The following is a 16,394-nucleotide window of genomic DNA, read 5'->3' as shown; positions in this document are numbered from 1 at the left end:
AAATACATACATACATACACCACAAATATTTAATGTTATAATTCCAGTTCAGCCAATTGGCAGACAGAAGTATAGATAATAAATGCAGTCAGTGCCATAAAAGCCAAAGTTAGAATTCTGTGTGCATTTATTTCTGAACAAGGCCTTTTGAAAATAGTGGGTCATTTCTGAGCAGCTGTGGAAAACAGCGACGCTGCCTCATCTTTCAGTCCTAGGCCTTATAAAAGGATTGTCCTTATAAAAGGATTGCCAAGTTGAACATCGGGGAAGAATTTTGTTTTCCTAAATATTCACAGGGTATCCAACAGCCCTACAAATCAGTAAATGGCATGGTGTATGATTTTTAACATATGTTAGTTGAGATATTTTGTAAATACTTTTTTAAAAGGTACCATATGGAAGCTAGGTAGATTTTAAAAACGCAGTATGAACATTCCCAAGAGGCACACTTGAATACCTCCCCGCAATATCCAGATGGTCTCAGCCCTTGCCCCTACGTTAGCCGGTAAAATCAGCGAATGTAACTAGCTCCTAGACCCGGATACTGGAATTCATTCACATTTCTAAGAAGCAGAAATATCCCAACAGCTCATGATATATAGACACATTTTTTCAGAGTCAAAAAAAGCTCAGGTTGGATCTTATGGAGAATTTCTGCTGATGGAACGGAGCAATTTGGCCAATTCCCCCCCTCTCGCTGCAGGCCTCCAGTGGTCCCCTTGTGCTGGCCCTGGGAGTCTTCCGCCCCCCAGAAGCAACATTCAGTGGGGCACTGGGGGCTGCAGGAAGTTGCGCTCTGCTGATTAAAACCCTTCCTGCAGCAGAACTTTCGGGCAGGATCCAAGCATGGAGGAAGGAGATACATACACACACACACACACACACACACACACTCTGAAGAAGGGAGACAATCCACACTAACCCAAGCTCCTTGGAGGAAGACCTGGACAGAAATATACTAGAAAGAGACTTATATACAAGATACTTTTCTTAACAAAGTGGTGTTGGTAACCCAAAGGGAGGGGGAAGCCTCCCACAGTACAGCAGAGACTAGCCTTCTCTTCACCCCATTCCTTGCAGCCAAATGTACTCCACGGGCCGCTCGCCAGGAGCTGTTTCTCGGCTCGGAAACTTGCAGCCACTAGAATGACGGGTGATTCCTTTGCAGAGTGAGCAAACGAGAAAACCATCCCCTCCTTCCCCAATCTGCATAGCCACAGCAATTAGCACTAGGCTAATTTCACATTACATAACAACGGCTACCAGGGTTACTGAGAAATGCATGTACCTCCCATGCAAGAAACAAAAAGTTACTTACAGAGCAATCGTACCCAGAGCTGCTCCAGTCTAAGTCTATTGATTTCATGTTAGACTGAGTTTTTCTGAAGGCTTGCTAATAAGTACCAAGAGCCATTCAGAGTGCAATCCTAAATAACAGAGTTCTGAATCCATTGATTTCAATGGATTTAGAAGGGTGCAACTCTTCCTCAGTCTGCACCGTTAGCGTGGCTAGGCATAAAAGTTCATTATTATGAACATGACAGCACTACTTTATTTTCAGTGATGCAAAGAAGGACAGACCCTGCCTTCCCCCTTTAATAGTTGCACAGAAGAAGGAACACAGACGCCATTCCTAACCAAGCGCTTCCATGTGTATGTTTTGCCATACAAGCTGGTATACCTTTTGTACCCATGTTTGACAAGCCAAATATGAATCAGCTGTAGAGGAGGGGAAATGTAAGAATCCCCCTTCCAAAAAAACCCACACACCTGTCGCTAAGATTCCAACCTGGCATCGCAGTGATCTTTTAAAAAAGGATTAGCCGGCAAGGATTCCATCAAATGACTCTGCAGGATAAAGGGCAATAAGCAAAAAATTATTTTCCATTTGCTGCAGAATAAATATATGAATAATACTCCTGGTATAAACGGGTAGCTTCACTCAACTCAGCAATGCATTTGGGTGGTTCCAACACCCCCATCCCCACATGGTGAGGTTATATGGCCTCTGCCACATAAGCCAATTTCAGGGGTCACTGGGGCAGTCAGAAGGGGGGGGTGAGTTGTGAATTTCCTTCATTGTGCCGGGGGTTGGACTAGATGACCCTGGCGCTCCCTTCCAACCCTATGATTCTATGTTCTGCTGAGTTGCAAATTTCTGGAACCTAAATCCCATTGTATTATTCACTGGATGTTCTATTCTGTTGTCTGTATTGACTTACACTATGTAATTCACCTTGAGTCTCAAGGCCAAAGAATGTGATGGTGGCCACAGGTTCAACCCATGGCCATTGCTGCCGTTTTAGGGAAGAATGTAACTATTTATAAAATGCCACAAGCTCGTGAAACAGGGGGATCAGGCAATCTCCCCCTCTCAGAATGCCTTTTCAAGTACCAAAACAGCCATGGTATGATCACCTGGTCCTCCCATGCCTGATTGGGCCTTCACAGTATTTTTTTCAATCTTTCTTAAATGATGGCAGAGGCCACAGGTCCAACCATCCAAGAGGCCTCACTGTTGTAAAAATACTACACCCTAAAGTAAAGCAGTATGTCAAAGACTTCAGAATGTTATTTGGTAGACCATGGCTTGCAAAAAATGATGCCACTTTCAAACCAAACGGCAAACATGGGATATAGGCCTGGCCAGGAGCTTATGTGGGATTCCTCGGGTAATCTTTTCCAAGGGTTTGCTCAAATCCAAGTTACTTTTATGAAACACAGAAACAACGGAATCTGCCTCCCCCCATGGAAACGACAAGTTCTTTCTGCGCCACTGATCCTGTAAGAGGAAATTGAACAAGACACAGCATGAATTATACACATCACCTGCCTGGTTAATGTTAATATATGTTAAATTATTCCTTTCTTAAGCGGGCAAATGTGACCGACTTGTTGATATGAGCCAAAGGGGGAGCTGATCTTCATTAAAATTTAATGAGCGTCATCAATTGGGGAATGGCACTTAGTAGGGGCAAATGTGCAACAACAAAGAAAAGGAAAGAAAGGAAAGAAGGCTCCCGAGTCGCTGTCAAAAACGTCTAAAAGTGCCTCGTTTGGCAGTGCGATTGTTCTTCATATTGGAGGAATACTGAATTGGCTTTGTTTTTTTAAATGACGTTTCTAATGCTCAGTCCCCTCCTGGCTTTCATCAGGAATTAAGTTTCAGGTCTCAGCTCTCTGAGAATTTACTGTTTGGGTCCTGCACCCTCTACGTCCACACCATTTAGCAGACCTTTGAGAGAATTTTTCAGGAATCCATGCCTTTGTCTTCTCCAGAAGCTGAGTGGCATTCTGCACTCTTGGAAAAAAATGGGAGAAGATCCGTGGCAAGTACCAGTAGGAGTACTTTCTCCCTCGCAGTATTTTTTTTTTTGTGCCATTTTCTGAGTCTTTTCTCTTTGCCTCTTTCCTTTCTCCAACTTGTATCTACATTTTGCACCCCGCCTTGCCTGCGGCAAGATGTGAAATACTCTGGATCCCCATTGGGGAGAACAACAGGATATAAATATCTGAAATAAATTAATTAAAAATAATAAAATTAAATGGGCTCCACCCAACAGATGCAGGACGTGCACTCTCTCCAACACCACTCCTCAAGAGATGATGTGAAGGAGAAGGAGGACGCAGCAGATGGGAGGAGGTGCCAGGAAGGATGCCATTCAGAAGTCTTAGTCTGTGGGTTACTGGCTACACACAGAACGTCCAGTTTCAAATCAACGGAGCTCATGCCTGTCCTAAAATCCCCTTCCTTCCCGTTCTTCTCAGGCCTTCCATGACGGATGAATAGCAGAGACCTCCAGCTTGCAGATTATGGCTCAGTGGAAGTGAGACCTGCTCACGTTAAATATAAAAAGTGCATGATAAGAGTGCCAGAGTTGTTGTAGGGTTTATTCAAACAATGCATGTGACTCTAGAGCGGGGGCTCTTAACCTGGGATCCACGGACCCCGTGGACTGATTTCAGGGGGGCCATGAACTTCAGTGGGAAAAAAATTACATCTTTATTTTCACTAATCTGGCTGGAATTATATATTTTATTTTATGCATTTAAAAACATTATTCTGAGAAGGGGTCCATAGGCTTCACCAGACTGCCAAAGGGGTCCATGGCACAAAAAAAGGTTAAGAACTCCCCTAGAGCCTCTTGCACGGGGAAGACACCTTGTCCTGGAGAAATGAGCTATGGTGAGCAGAATAAATCCAGTATTTTTGGATTGGATCATTGGATTGGGGGGAAGGGGGAGTCCCCCGCTGTTGCAGGCCTCTGACTTGCCTCTCATACTGTTCCGGAGGGGACGGGGAGGCCAAGAAATCCTGTCCCAAAGAAGTAAGTGATTTACCATGGAATCTAAGCCTCTCTTCCATGGGAACCAAATCTGTAGGATTTTCCAATGATCCTTACCCTTCTGACTCATGCATCAGCTATGGAGCATCCCATTACTCTGTGACTGGCCACCTTGAGAAGACATTTTCCAATGTGGCCATTGTCAGGCAAAACAGGTCAAAACGAATAGATTGGAGTGACTAAAGATGGCTGGACGGTCACAGTTTCAAAGGTGCATAATAGCGTGTCCCTATCTGACTCCTGGTGCTGCTGACATTTTTTTTAATTAATGGCTGCTCAGAGTTTTTCCATTAGAAAGAACCTGGACATTGGCCAGAGATGAAATTGTCAAAGCAGAACTGGCATCAAAACTTTGCGAAAGGTCACCTGCTCCTTCAAAGGGAGGGAAAAAAACCAGAGACGCCTTCTTTGCTCCCCTTCATTTCACACAGCATAAATTGCTTTTCCCACTGAAAAATATGTAAAAGTATGAAAAAGGTAGGCTGCCGGGTGTGGACATGGAATACTCAGGGAAGCATCACATTTCATGTACCAAACGTAACAGCTGCGCATGTAATGCTGCTGCACCAACATTTCCCAAAGTTAAAATGCAGTCAAATTCTATGTGGTTTTAAAGTGCGTGTGTACAGTTTAAACATGCTTGTATATCACCGATACTTTATGGTTTTACTGTGGGAAACAGTAGGGTGAATAAAGCAACTTGGAACTCTCTCCTCCTCATTCGAATTCCTGTACCATACATAGGCAAAGTCACTGCCTCTTAGCTTGAGGGGTCCGAATGAGAGAACCTTCCGTTGGAATCCCGGGAAGGGGCCCTTGATCAAGGGTGGATCATTTGTTCTGCACACAAAAAGTCTCAGATTCAATCCCCAGCATCTCCAATTAAAAGGATTGGGTAGGAGGGGATGTGAAAGATCTCAAGCCAAGGAGGGTAGCCACTGCCAGTATAAGTAGACAAGAATGACCTTGACAGGCCAATGGTCTGATTTGGTACAAATACGAACCTAAACAGAAGGCAGGCAACACAATCACAACATTGTACACAAAAGATGAGGCCCTGGATACAATGTTGATATCTAATGTTCTCATCCTTGCTCTATTTCTATGTACAAATGTTGATTTTTGTTTCTTATTCATTGTTAAGTCATTGGTGTTAATTTCTTCATTTATTTTGTAATTATATGTGTTAGTTTTGCTTTGCACACGTTTATTGTCAGGTAGTCATGTTACTGCATAATATTTATGAAGCTAGATAGATATTGATATATACTGCATTACACAATACTATTGCTGCTGCAAACCCTGGTGCTTTCTGCATGTGAAGTGTTAAAATATTGTGTGTACGTACTTATGTTTTAAACAACTTTGTGTATATATATATATATATATATATATATATATATATATCTGGGGAATATGACTCATCCAGTCATCTAGACATGTGTGCATGTTACTCTGGCATTGAAGGTGTTTGCTGTAGAAAGACAAAAGAAGTACCATCTATTGAAAATTGGATACAAAAATTGCAGTACATGGCAGAAATGGACAAAATGACAAGAAAGCTGAGAGAACAGAATCCAGAGGAATTCTTTAATGACTGGGGGAAACTAAAACGGTATTTGGAAAAGAAGTGGGACGTAAAGGGAGAAATGTGGGTGCTAGATAACTATTAATTTGGCAGAAGGGAAGAGAGGGCGATCTTTACAAGAGGAGAAGGGATAAGTTAGAAACATGCTGTAATTGTTAATTTGATATTAGGTTTTTTATAGTTTAACATATAATATCTATTTTAGTAGTATATTAGAATGAATAAGAAAAGAAAAAGAGATATAAGCAGTAGATTTAGATAGCGGGTTGGAAAACTGTTGGAAGTCTGAGATAAAGGGGGGAGGGGAAAGGGTGGGGGAAAATGAAAATGAGGGTATTAATCCAAAAATTTGTAATATTAAATTTTACTCACCCAATAAAAATCTTTAAAAAAAAAGTGTTTGCTGTAGAAAATGCCAATGTTTCCAGCAGCGATCCTAACATGAAGTGTAGGAATGCCCTGTGCTCTCCCCTCTGGTGCTCAGTGCTTTTTGGCTCATTGGAAAATGATTATCCAGAACCAACGGGTGTTCCTAGTACCAGAGGAACATGCTGCGCAGTGGGAAAACGCCTCTGCAGTGGAAAGGGGTGCAGTACAAGTGGAAGCAAGGCTCAGGGTCGGTATATTGAGAAGCCAGATTCTCCGGTTTAAACCCTTGTCCCCAAAGTGCAAAGTCCACCTGTGATTCCCCAGTAGTGACAGAAATACATTGTGCACGGCTTAGAAGCAGTTCTTTATTGTCGCCCCATGTATTTCAAGACTGAGCCTTTAAAACTAAGATTTAGGGGAGTCTTATATTAAATTTAAAAGGTAGGTAAAAGTAGTCCCCTGTGCAAGCACCAAGTCATTACTGACCCATGGGGAGACATCGCATCACGACTGTTTTCTTGGCAGACTTTTTGTTATGGGGTGGTTTGCCATTGCCTTCCCCAGTCATCTACACTTTACCCCCCAGGAACCTGGGTACTCATTTTACCGACCTCGGAAGGATGGAAGGCTGAGTCAGCCTTGAGCCGGTTATCTGAACCCGCCTTCCGCCAGGATCAAACTGAGGGCTACAGTACTGCAACTTACCACTCTGCGCCACGGGGCTTCATATATTAAATTAAGCCTTATGCAAAAAATAAAGAGTAGGCCTCTGTCAAGTTTCTCTTTCAAATTAGTATTGTGGGTCAGCATATGCCATTGGCCAAGCCAGGGGATGGGGCCCGAGGTGACAAACTCATTGTCTCAGTAGGATGTGTAAAGGCAGGCCAGCGAGCTCCACAGCAGTGGGTGTGACTGATTAGGAAACGGCATCCAATAATATTGTGGCCAGTATTTGCAAGTACACAGAGACTGTTCTTCAGAGACAACGGCAGCAGTCCCCAAATAATTTCCTTCAATAATACCTCTGAGCAAGCAGTTGCCTCCTGTCACTCAGGTTCCCTAGTATGCGCCAGACTGCCAGGGGTTGGTGGGTACAAGAGACTCTTTCTTCATCATCTTGCCACAAAAAAAGATTTCTGCCCAAACGGCTCAACTTACATCGATTTCAAACAAACAGCCTCCCAGGCAGCTTCGCTTTTCTCCTTTGAAAGCCCATCCTCTGCCCAGGTCAGCAGACACCTCTCTTTCTTGTCCTCCACACAGAAGCCTGGTCGCTCACAACACTGGCTGCTTTCTTCTAATTAAAACAGCCCTGCCAAGTAATCTGCTGGGTTCTTAGATGGCCCCTTTGCCGCACAGACGCTGCGGAGTGTATGGCACTCATAAGGACGTCAAGGCCAATGAAGGACCCTCCCCCCTCCCCCTCCCCTTTTGCACCGCTGCTGCAGTGAGATTCATGGCTGCCGGCCTCAAGCAGAGGTAGGGGAGGAAATGCAGGGGAGTGCCCCCCCCCCTGAGTTTGGCAGCTCAGTGTGGAGGGGGGGGCATGACTTAAATCTTGATCAGCTGGAGCCGAAGGAAGAATGAAGAAAGAAGAGGAAGGTGAGAACGGAGAAATAAAGATGGCTTTGTGGGAACTGAGCAATCTCCTCTCCTGGGGCATTCAAACACTCTTGCTAAGGGAGGGAGGAAGACAGGAGGACGTGAACGTTGACTTCCAGTGTTGCTGTGTGTGGCCCAGAACCCCAGCTGCGCTCAAGCGTCCGACAGTCATAAGACTGAACTCAAACTGCTCCGTTTGGGGCTGATTTTACTTTGAACAGTCAAAAACCATCTCCCTCTTACAACTGCTGAGTCCAGATATTATGCCCCCCCCCAGTCTGTTTGTGAAGATTGCAAACTTGTTTTATGCTTAGGGTTGTCACATCCTTATGTCAAACTGGGGGGCGGGAGGCACTCATTCTTCATACAAGTGCTCCAGGGGCCTTCTACTGTGGTCACTTCCAGTTTAAAAGGGAAGCGATTTGGGCTCTGCGGGGGCCCAAATTGCCCCCCAAATAGCAAAATCACTATGTTTGGGGCAATTTGGCCACACCGAGTGCTTGTTGCTTTGTTTTATCTGCAAAAGGCCCATGGAGCATGCATGCCATTTTTTCATATGCCATGTAGGCTCCAGCCAGCTTCCTAAAACGTCCCCTCCAGGTGGGGGTGGGGGAGGAGCAGCAGCGGGGGTGGGGAATAGCCCACCCTGAGCAGGAGGCTGGCAAGCCAATTTATGCTGGGACTTTTGAGCTTGTGGGCAATTAGTTTGCCACAGGAGGAAATACCAAAGCAAATGGCTGCTGTGAATGAAAATCAAAAAATAGCGGAAGAAAGACAAATGTCCTCTCATGATGGGAGGAGCCATTTTCAAATAAGCCTTCCCCGCAGCCCCAAGGGTGATGCCTTCTGAGGTCTTACGCCTCCTCTGCCATCCCTATATTGTGCTGTTCCAGAAGATCTGGCCCTGCGTGGTGCGTTTCTATCCTATATGTTCCCCAAGGAAGTCTGGTCAGGGCAGTACACACCATTTCCCCTCTTCCACTCTCTCCTTATAACAGCCCCGCGAGAAAGTCAGGCTGACAGGGAATGGCTGGGCTCAGCGTCACCAGATTTTGTTTCAGGGAACGTAGAGATTTTATCCTCTCTCTCAGATCCTAGCAGTTAACTCTATCCAATACACACTATAGGGGCTCTTGCAAGCCTTGCCAGTCTGGAAACTGCTTCCTATGAGAGAAGATTAAACCGGTCCCACATCAATGTGCCTCAGTGGGGCAAGACATGCAGATATTAACCAAGACTTCTTGATAGGGAGAATTCAAAGCTGCTTTCAAAGGGACACTTCTTTCTTACAATAATTTCTCAACAAACATGTCAGGAATAAGTTTTGTAGCATAGGCAGCCCCAAAGGAAGGAACTCTGCATGTGAGGATATCAGTAGCTAAAGCTGGAATTTAACTTTTTACAACAATAGAGTTGATTTACTTGTCTGACATTACAGTGCTTAATCACTGAAAACCGAGGGAACACTTTTGAAAATGTTAATTTGCCCTATGAGAACTCAGGCATCAGGTGAAGGTAGGCAATAAAAGGTGCGTGCAAGAAAATTTAAGATAAAGAACCGCATTTTCTGAAAGAAAAACTATCTAGATAATTTGTTTTGATGGAGACTTTGTCGATAATTTAAATTTCATTACTTAAACTAAAATTTAATTTAACTCTTCATATTGTAGAGTTAATATTTCTATGACAACTGAAAATTTCTATGGCAATTTCAGTTATTTATTTCAATCAACCTTGTGAGATATTCTCTTCTCACAAGTGGAAAACTAAAGCTGACAGTCAGCTTAAAGACACACGATGCCCACGTGGGAAGCACAGCCTCAATCCAGACCTCCCTGATCGAATTCCCTTGGCACTGGATAACCAGCAATTCAATCCTACGCTGAATCAAAAGACACTTGTAGCTGGACGTTACCAGCATGTTGATGGTAAAAGCTATTCCCAGTTACTGCGCAGAGCCATAGCTCGGTGGAAAAGCTCCCCAACTCCTGCAACTCCCCTCAAATCTTGGCAGGTATTGAGGATGGAGATAGCCTCTTTCTGATGGTCTGGAGACCCACTGCTGGCCAGAGAACCGGGTCAACAGCTTGACTTAGAATGGGCAGATCTGGGGGCTTTCAAGTCAGTACTGAACTTCGCCTTCTTCTCCAACTGATGTTGCTTCTGTCAATGTCTTATTTTCTGCACTTTTCTTCTTGGTGCTTGCTGTGATGTGCTTTATCAGAATTCTTAATCCCTCTTTTCCCTCCCCCCCCCTCTTTAATAAATACATACAAAAAGATGTCCCTCCAGGCTGATTCCTTTCATCTTTGAAAACAGACTAATTGGCCACTTAAAACGGACAAAGGACATCATGTGCACAAGGAAAAGTAGGTCATTGGCTCGCAGTTCAAGCACTCCTTGATTAATATGTGTGATGTCATTTCTCTGTTAAAATGCAGTGAGATAAAATTCAGTTGAATGCTCAGCATTCATTTTGAGATCGTGGGTCAAAGAGCACCCAAAAGAGCACGGATGATGAGGAATAATCTCTAAATAATTACTGGCAAGTTCGGCCACAAAAACTCACTGACAAGATAGTCTTATTCAATGAGCAAGTTTTGACATATCAAAAGATTCTGGAGGTAGCTCCTTACTGGAGAACAGTTAGTTTTCTGAGCAAGGGCTGGTCCACAGGTTAAATATCACCCAGGCCTTTAGCCTTATAAATGGTAACAATGATATCTCCAGCTGGCTTTAGTTTAAAAAGTTTTCATCTTCCTTTTGGAAAACAGATTGACATGGATACAATTGACAAACTGGATTTCTGAGGATATTTCCGAGGTCAACTCAAGGAACTGATTATTATTTTTAAAGTCTTTCATGGTCTAGGACCCACGTATCATGGTGCAGTAACATCAAGACTAGACTACTGCAATGCACTCTGCTTAGGCCTCCGAGATGACTAAGAGACTCCAGCTGGTGCACAGCACTGCAGCTCATGTGCTCTCAAGAGCTAGACAGAACAGCAAGATGGGAAATAAAGGAGCTTGCTTCGGATTGCCCCAGGTTGCACCTGTTCCCTCTAGGGTTGCCAGGTCCCCTTACCCTCCTGGTGGGAGGGGAACCTGGTACTTACCTTGTACAATCTCCTCGTGCCCCTGGGCCCCTGTGAAGCGCTAGAGCATGCCTGCCACCGGGTGCAATGATGCCACTTAAGGAAGAGATGCCGTCACGGTGTGCAGGAGTGCGCCTGCTGAGTGCTGGTCTGGGAGGATTTTTTGCTTCCAGGGCCCATTCCCTGGGCCTTCCTCCCCCCCACACCACCAGCCACGTGAGTGGCAGAGGGAGGCAGAGACTAGGAGAGGGGGATCCCCCACCCCACCAGGAGACTGGCAGCCCCCATTCTCTCCTTGATTTTCATGGGGTGGGAGGAGAAGAAGCGGCAATCTGGAAAGCCACTAAGATGGAGACGGCAGTTCGAGCCATCTATCTAGACAAGAGAAAACAAGCACTGAGAACAGGATACGTTTGACTACACCACGCGTGCTTTGCAAAAACGGAAGCATCATTAGATGGAACGGCCCAACTTTCAGAGTGCGAAAGCTGCATTACGTTCAACGAGGCGACTGTAAGTGGCTTATCTAGGATGTGCTCAGGGTGGCAACTCCTTGCACTAAGGACTGGGCTTTTATGTGACTTCTGGAGAACATTTGAAATGTACACAAGAATAACATTTATTTGGGGATCTTTGACATTCCAGTCTGTATATATTCCATGGGAGGGGGACAAAGTGCAAAAAAGTACAAAAGGGGGAGACAGTGAAGAATTTGGAATCCTCAAACTCTTAGTATTCACTACAAGAAAAAAGAGCAAGTTTCTAGTCCATATGCTTATGACAATATTTATGGACAAGCACGTGTCCAATGCATGTTGTCATCTAAAAAGTCAAAGGGACAACTAAACGAGACTTGTAGTAACTGGCACAAAGGGAAGAGCTTAGCCATGCCCTATATAGCTCCTTTACCATGACTACTATGAGAGTCAGTTTGGTGTAGTGGTTAAGAGCGCTGGGCTCTAATCTGGAGAGCCGGGTTTGATTTCCAGCTCCTCCGCTTGAAGCCAGCTGGGTGACTCTCAGAGCTCTCTCAGCCCCACCCACCTCACAGGGTGGTTTGTTGTTGTGGGGATAATAATGGCATACTTTGTAAACCACTCTGAGTGGGCATTAAGTTGTCCAGAAGGGACGTATATAAATCAAATATTATTATTATTATAACAACAAAAGCAGGAGAAATTATGCAAATTTTCTTAATCTGCACAGACGATACAGAATTGTGAATACATGCCAGGAAAGCAGGCACAGACCTGAAGCAAAACACTGCACAGGAATGTTTGTGATTCAAATGGGTTGACTATTAAGAAAAATCAAGGGGAGGGAGAATCCACATTTTCATAAACTCCCCAACAATACTGATATTTGTTATAATAATAATAACAACATTCAATTTATATACTGCCCTTCAGGACAACTTAATGCCCACTCAGAGCAGTTTGCAAAGCATGTCATTATTATCCCAACAACAACAAAACACCCTGTAAGGTGGGTGGTGCTGAGAGAGCTCCGAGAGAGCTGTCACTGGCCCAAGGTCACCCAGCTGGCTTCAAGCGGAGGAGTGAGGAATCAAACCCGGCTCTCCAGATTAGAGTCCCGCACTCTTAACCACTACACCAAACTGGCTTCATACTTTCCTATTCACACTTATGGTGGTCAACTGAGAGCCTGTGCCTGGAGACGGGACCTTCTGCCTGCCAAACCTGTGCCAGGGCCCCTCCCAAAGGGATGTGGCAATAGATAGGGCAGGCGGGGGCCTCACACGTCCCCTCTGTTTCAGATTCCATGGGGCTGCACCCATTGTCCACAGATTTTCAGCAGCATCTCTAGAACCATGAACATTTGAACATAATTAACGCTGAAGCTCTGAAGAATTCATTTCATTGTATTAGATTTGATGAAACACAGTTATTACATTTGCAGATAAACACCATAGAATTCAATCTGCACGGCTAGAGAATTAAGGAAAGAATAAAAATAAAGAAAAATAGATATGCTAGTGAAATCATCCAAACCCCGCTGCAGACTCTTCAACAAAGACAACACCCGCTTCATTGGAAGTAGACATACTTTGATCAAAAGAAAAAAATGATTTGTCGAAAAAATTATCTGAGGCTTTGTAACTAGACACATGAATTCTTTCCTTTAAATTATTGTTGCTTTTTTAACAGCAAGGGACTTTTTAAAAATGCAGGTACTTTATGCACTTTAAAGAAAAAGACATGGGTTCTTAATGCATAGCTGTGTAGACATTAAACATATAATTCAGCTGACTGTCAGGTGAACACAGGCAATTTCCATTTAAATTAGTCTCAGCTAGGTGGCACATTATTCTTTTGCCATGTTAGATAATTGTCCGGTAGGGATTTTCTTGGAAATTTTAGTTAATACACTTTCAAGATGCTTGGGGGAAAAGGTGAAGATGAATTGCCAAAAGCACCATATTTAGCAGAGACAACAACAGAGTCAGGGAAGGAAATTTGTGGTCTGTTTGTTGGCAGACTAAGTCCTAGGGTTACATCTGATGGATCCGTGTCATACTTTTAAATAGCATTATAACCATAAACCATAGGCAGCATATGGATTTCTCATACAAATTGCTGGAATAATCACATCTGACACCAAACAGAGTGGCCTAGAGCCATGTTTTTCCAAATTTGTTGAACTTTTCTCTCTAAGGAGACGCGGAATCGCTGGAGGCGGCTCAGTTTCCCCCTGACTCGCTATCCACACAGCAAAGATTCTCTGCCACTTCCTGGCTTATCAGTGCTAAGAATCAATGGGGAACAACTGTCCATTTCTCCTTCCCTCAATATCATTTTGATGCAAAATCAGGTTATGGCCGCACAACTAACCTTACTTCCTCTCTTTTGTACTGAAACAATTCTATGGATTTCTCCATAGGGTGTTTATCATGCCTGTAGACGTTCCAGGTCTGCTACATGGTACAACCCATACAGACAAACAGCCCAAGGATTTTTATGATCCAATTTGTACAAACCTTGGACGGGAGAAAAGCCATGGCTTTCCCCCTCCCGTAAGTCAGACTCTTTGGTGGTAAGAACTATGAGTCTTATCCCCACAGCTTGAAGGGATAGCAAGGGAAGGCTAAAGGGTGCCAGGAAAGGGTCTTCCCGTCCACCGTGACCATCTCTCCATGAGGTGGTGCTGTGTGCCAGGCTAAGTGCTAGGGTTGCCAATTCTCCTTTGGGAAATTCCTGAACATTTGGGGGTGGAGCCTAGGAGGGTGGAGTTTTGGAATGGAGCCCAGCAGGGATGGAGTGCAACGGAGTGCACCTCCAAAGCTGCCATTTCCTCTACAGGAAATGATATCTGTAGTTTGGAGATCAGTTGTAATTCTGGGACATATTCAGGCTCCACCTGGAGGTTTGCTTCCCTACTAGAGTCTCACAGCATGTTATTACATATACTTGCCTTTTCCCCTTACACTGAATTCTTCCTGTTAAATGTGGCAATTTTATCAATATTATTTTTCTATCACTTACCTGCAAAGGGTGGTACCATCAAAAATAGCCAAAAAAATTATGTAACATTAACAACAGCATCAAAAATGTGGTGGAATCAAAACACAAACAACAGTTAAAAGAAATGAAAATGCCCATTCCTGTATCTCTCTGTCTTAAAGAATGAGAAACTCTGACCTAGAGTTCAACCCAACTGTTGCATCTCTCGATGGGAAGCAATTTGGTTTGGTACTTTCTCCTTCTTTTTTCTTCCCAAGGACTTTTCTCCCAAGACTTCCCAAATGGTGGCTCCAGGCAGGGTAGGGCACTTTATGAGATTTATTTAATTATATGAATAAACCAATAAACACCAAACATTTATATTCTGCACTCTCAACTTCTATACTCAAAGGAGTTAAAATAAAATAATTTTTAAAAATTATACACAAGATTAAAATGTAGCCAGATAGCATGGTTCCACATTTGCCTGAATATAAATAAGTACTTTTCTTGTTATTTGCTATGGCTGTGCTGAAGCAATAAAGTATTGATTGATTGATTGAATATAAATAAGGGTAAATTAATGAATTACATAAAATGTAATAAAACGTAACTTTTAAAAAAGTGCACGTAGCCCTCACAACGGTTAGTCACCCCAATATTTTGGTGACTGTCTGCCTGACTGACAGCACCATCCTAAGCGGAGATACAACGTTCTAAGTCCACTGAAGTTAGCAGACTCAGGAGAGCATATCCTCCCTGCCTGCATTTTATCTTCACAACTGCCCTATAAGGCGGATTGGGGTGAGAGAATCCTTTCCCCATTGAGCTGTATGGCAGAGTGTGGATTTGAACCTGGGTCTCCCAGTCCCCAGTCCTACACTCCGATCATTAAGCCCTGACAGCTGGCCGGTGCTGGACGGCCGGAACAGAGGGGAGGGGCGGCTTGCTTATTCCAGACTGAATACAGGATGGCTTTCATATTTTCCTTTTCCTCCCCCAAGAGAGCCAAGGTGTCGTCGTTGTTGTCGCCAGAGCATCCGAGCTTCCTGTCCTAGCGCAGTATCAGAGGATGGCCCCTTCTTAGAGGACAGCGTGGAACGTAAGGCCCTTCCATTTAAACTGGGAAGGATGGAATTCATTTCTATCAAGAGCCGAGCCAGCCACACTTGCCCTCCTTCCCACGGATCACACTGAGCGGTTCAGATCTATCTTTGGATCCTCTGATGGCAAGTAGATCAGATTTAATACCCAACAGTGCCTTGGAGGGACTGCAGACATCGAAGGGGCCTTTTTAATCTTTCCCCACCATACCACCCCATCTGCAAGAGCCAAGCACAGATGCGCCCCACGGGATATTTGAATGAGTTTTTGCAAAACATAATAAAAAAAAGACATGGCTGATGAAACATGTGGCTCCCCCACTCCACCACCACCAATATGTCCCAAAAGTATAAAACATTGTCATTTTTCTGTGACTGATAAAGTGGGAATATGGGGAAAAGATTTCTCAAAACTAGCCTTTGCCATTGTATACACTTGCTTATCCTTCTCTGTGACCGAAATGTTTTATTTGACACTTTCCAAATAGCAGCGCAGCTGGCATGGACAAAGATGGCTGCAGCAAAATAGCTAGTAAGTGCTTATTTTCAAAAGAGCTGGAAAGCCCAAGGTTCATTTGGACCTCCTGTGTGTGTCAATCAGCCCAGGACTGACTTTCGACAGTATTAGAGCAGAGACACGGTGAGCCCGTTGTAGCTGCAGTTTTGGGTCAGCCAAGCCTCCATCCAGCCGCTGTGGGAGGCTGAGCAGTGTCTGAATGAATCACAGTCCCAGTTTTAAGAAGTGCAAGATTCAGGTCCAGCAGAACCATAGAGAGCCACTCGATTCCTAGGGTCTGACCTTTTGAGAGTCAGAGCTCCCTTCGCCAG

The sequence above is a fragment of the Eublepharis macularius genome, chromosome 19 (genome assembly GCF_028583425.1).
Source record: "Eublepharis macularius isolate TG4126 chromosome 19, MPM_Emac_v1.0, whole genome shotgun sequence".
In the NCBI taxonomy this organism is placed as follows: domain Eukaryota; kingdom Metazoa; phylum Chordata; class Lepidosauria; order Squamata; family Eublepharidae; genus Eublepharis; species Eublepharis macularius.
The sequence above is the reverse complement of the archived record's forward strand: the minus strand, read 5'-3'. Positions refer to the sequence as shown.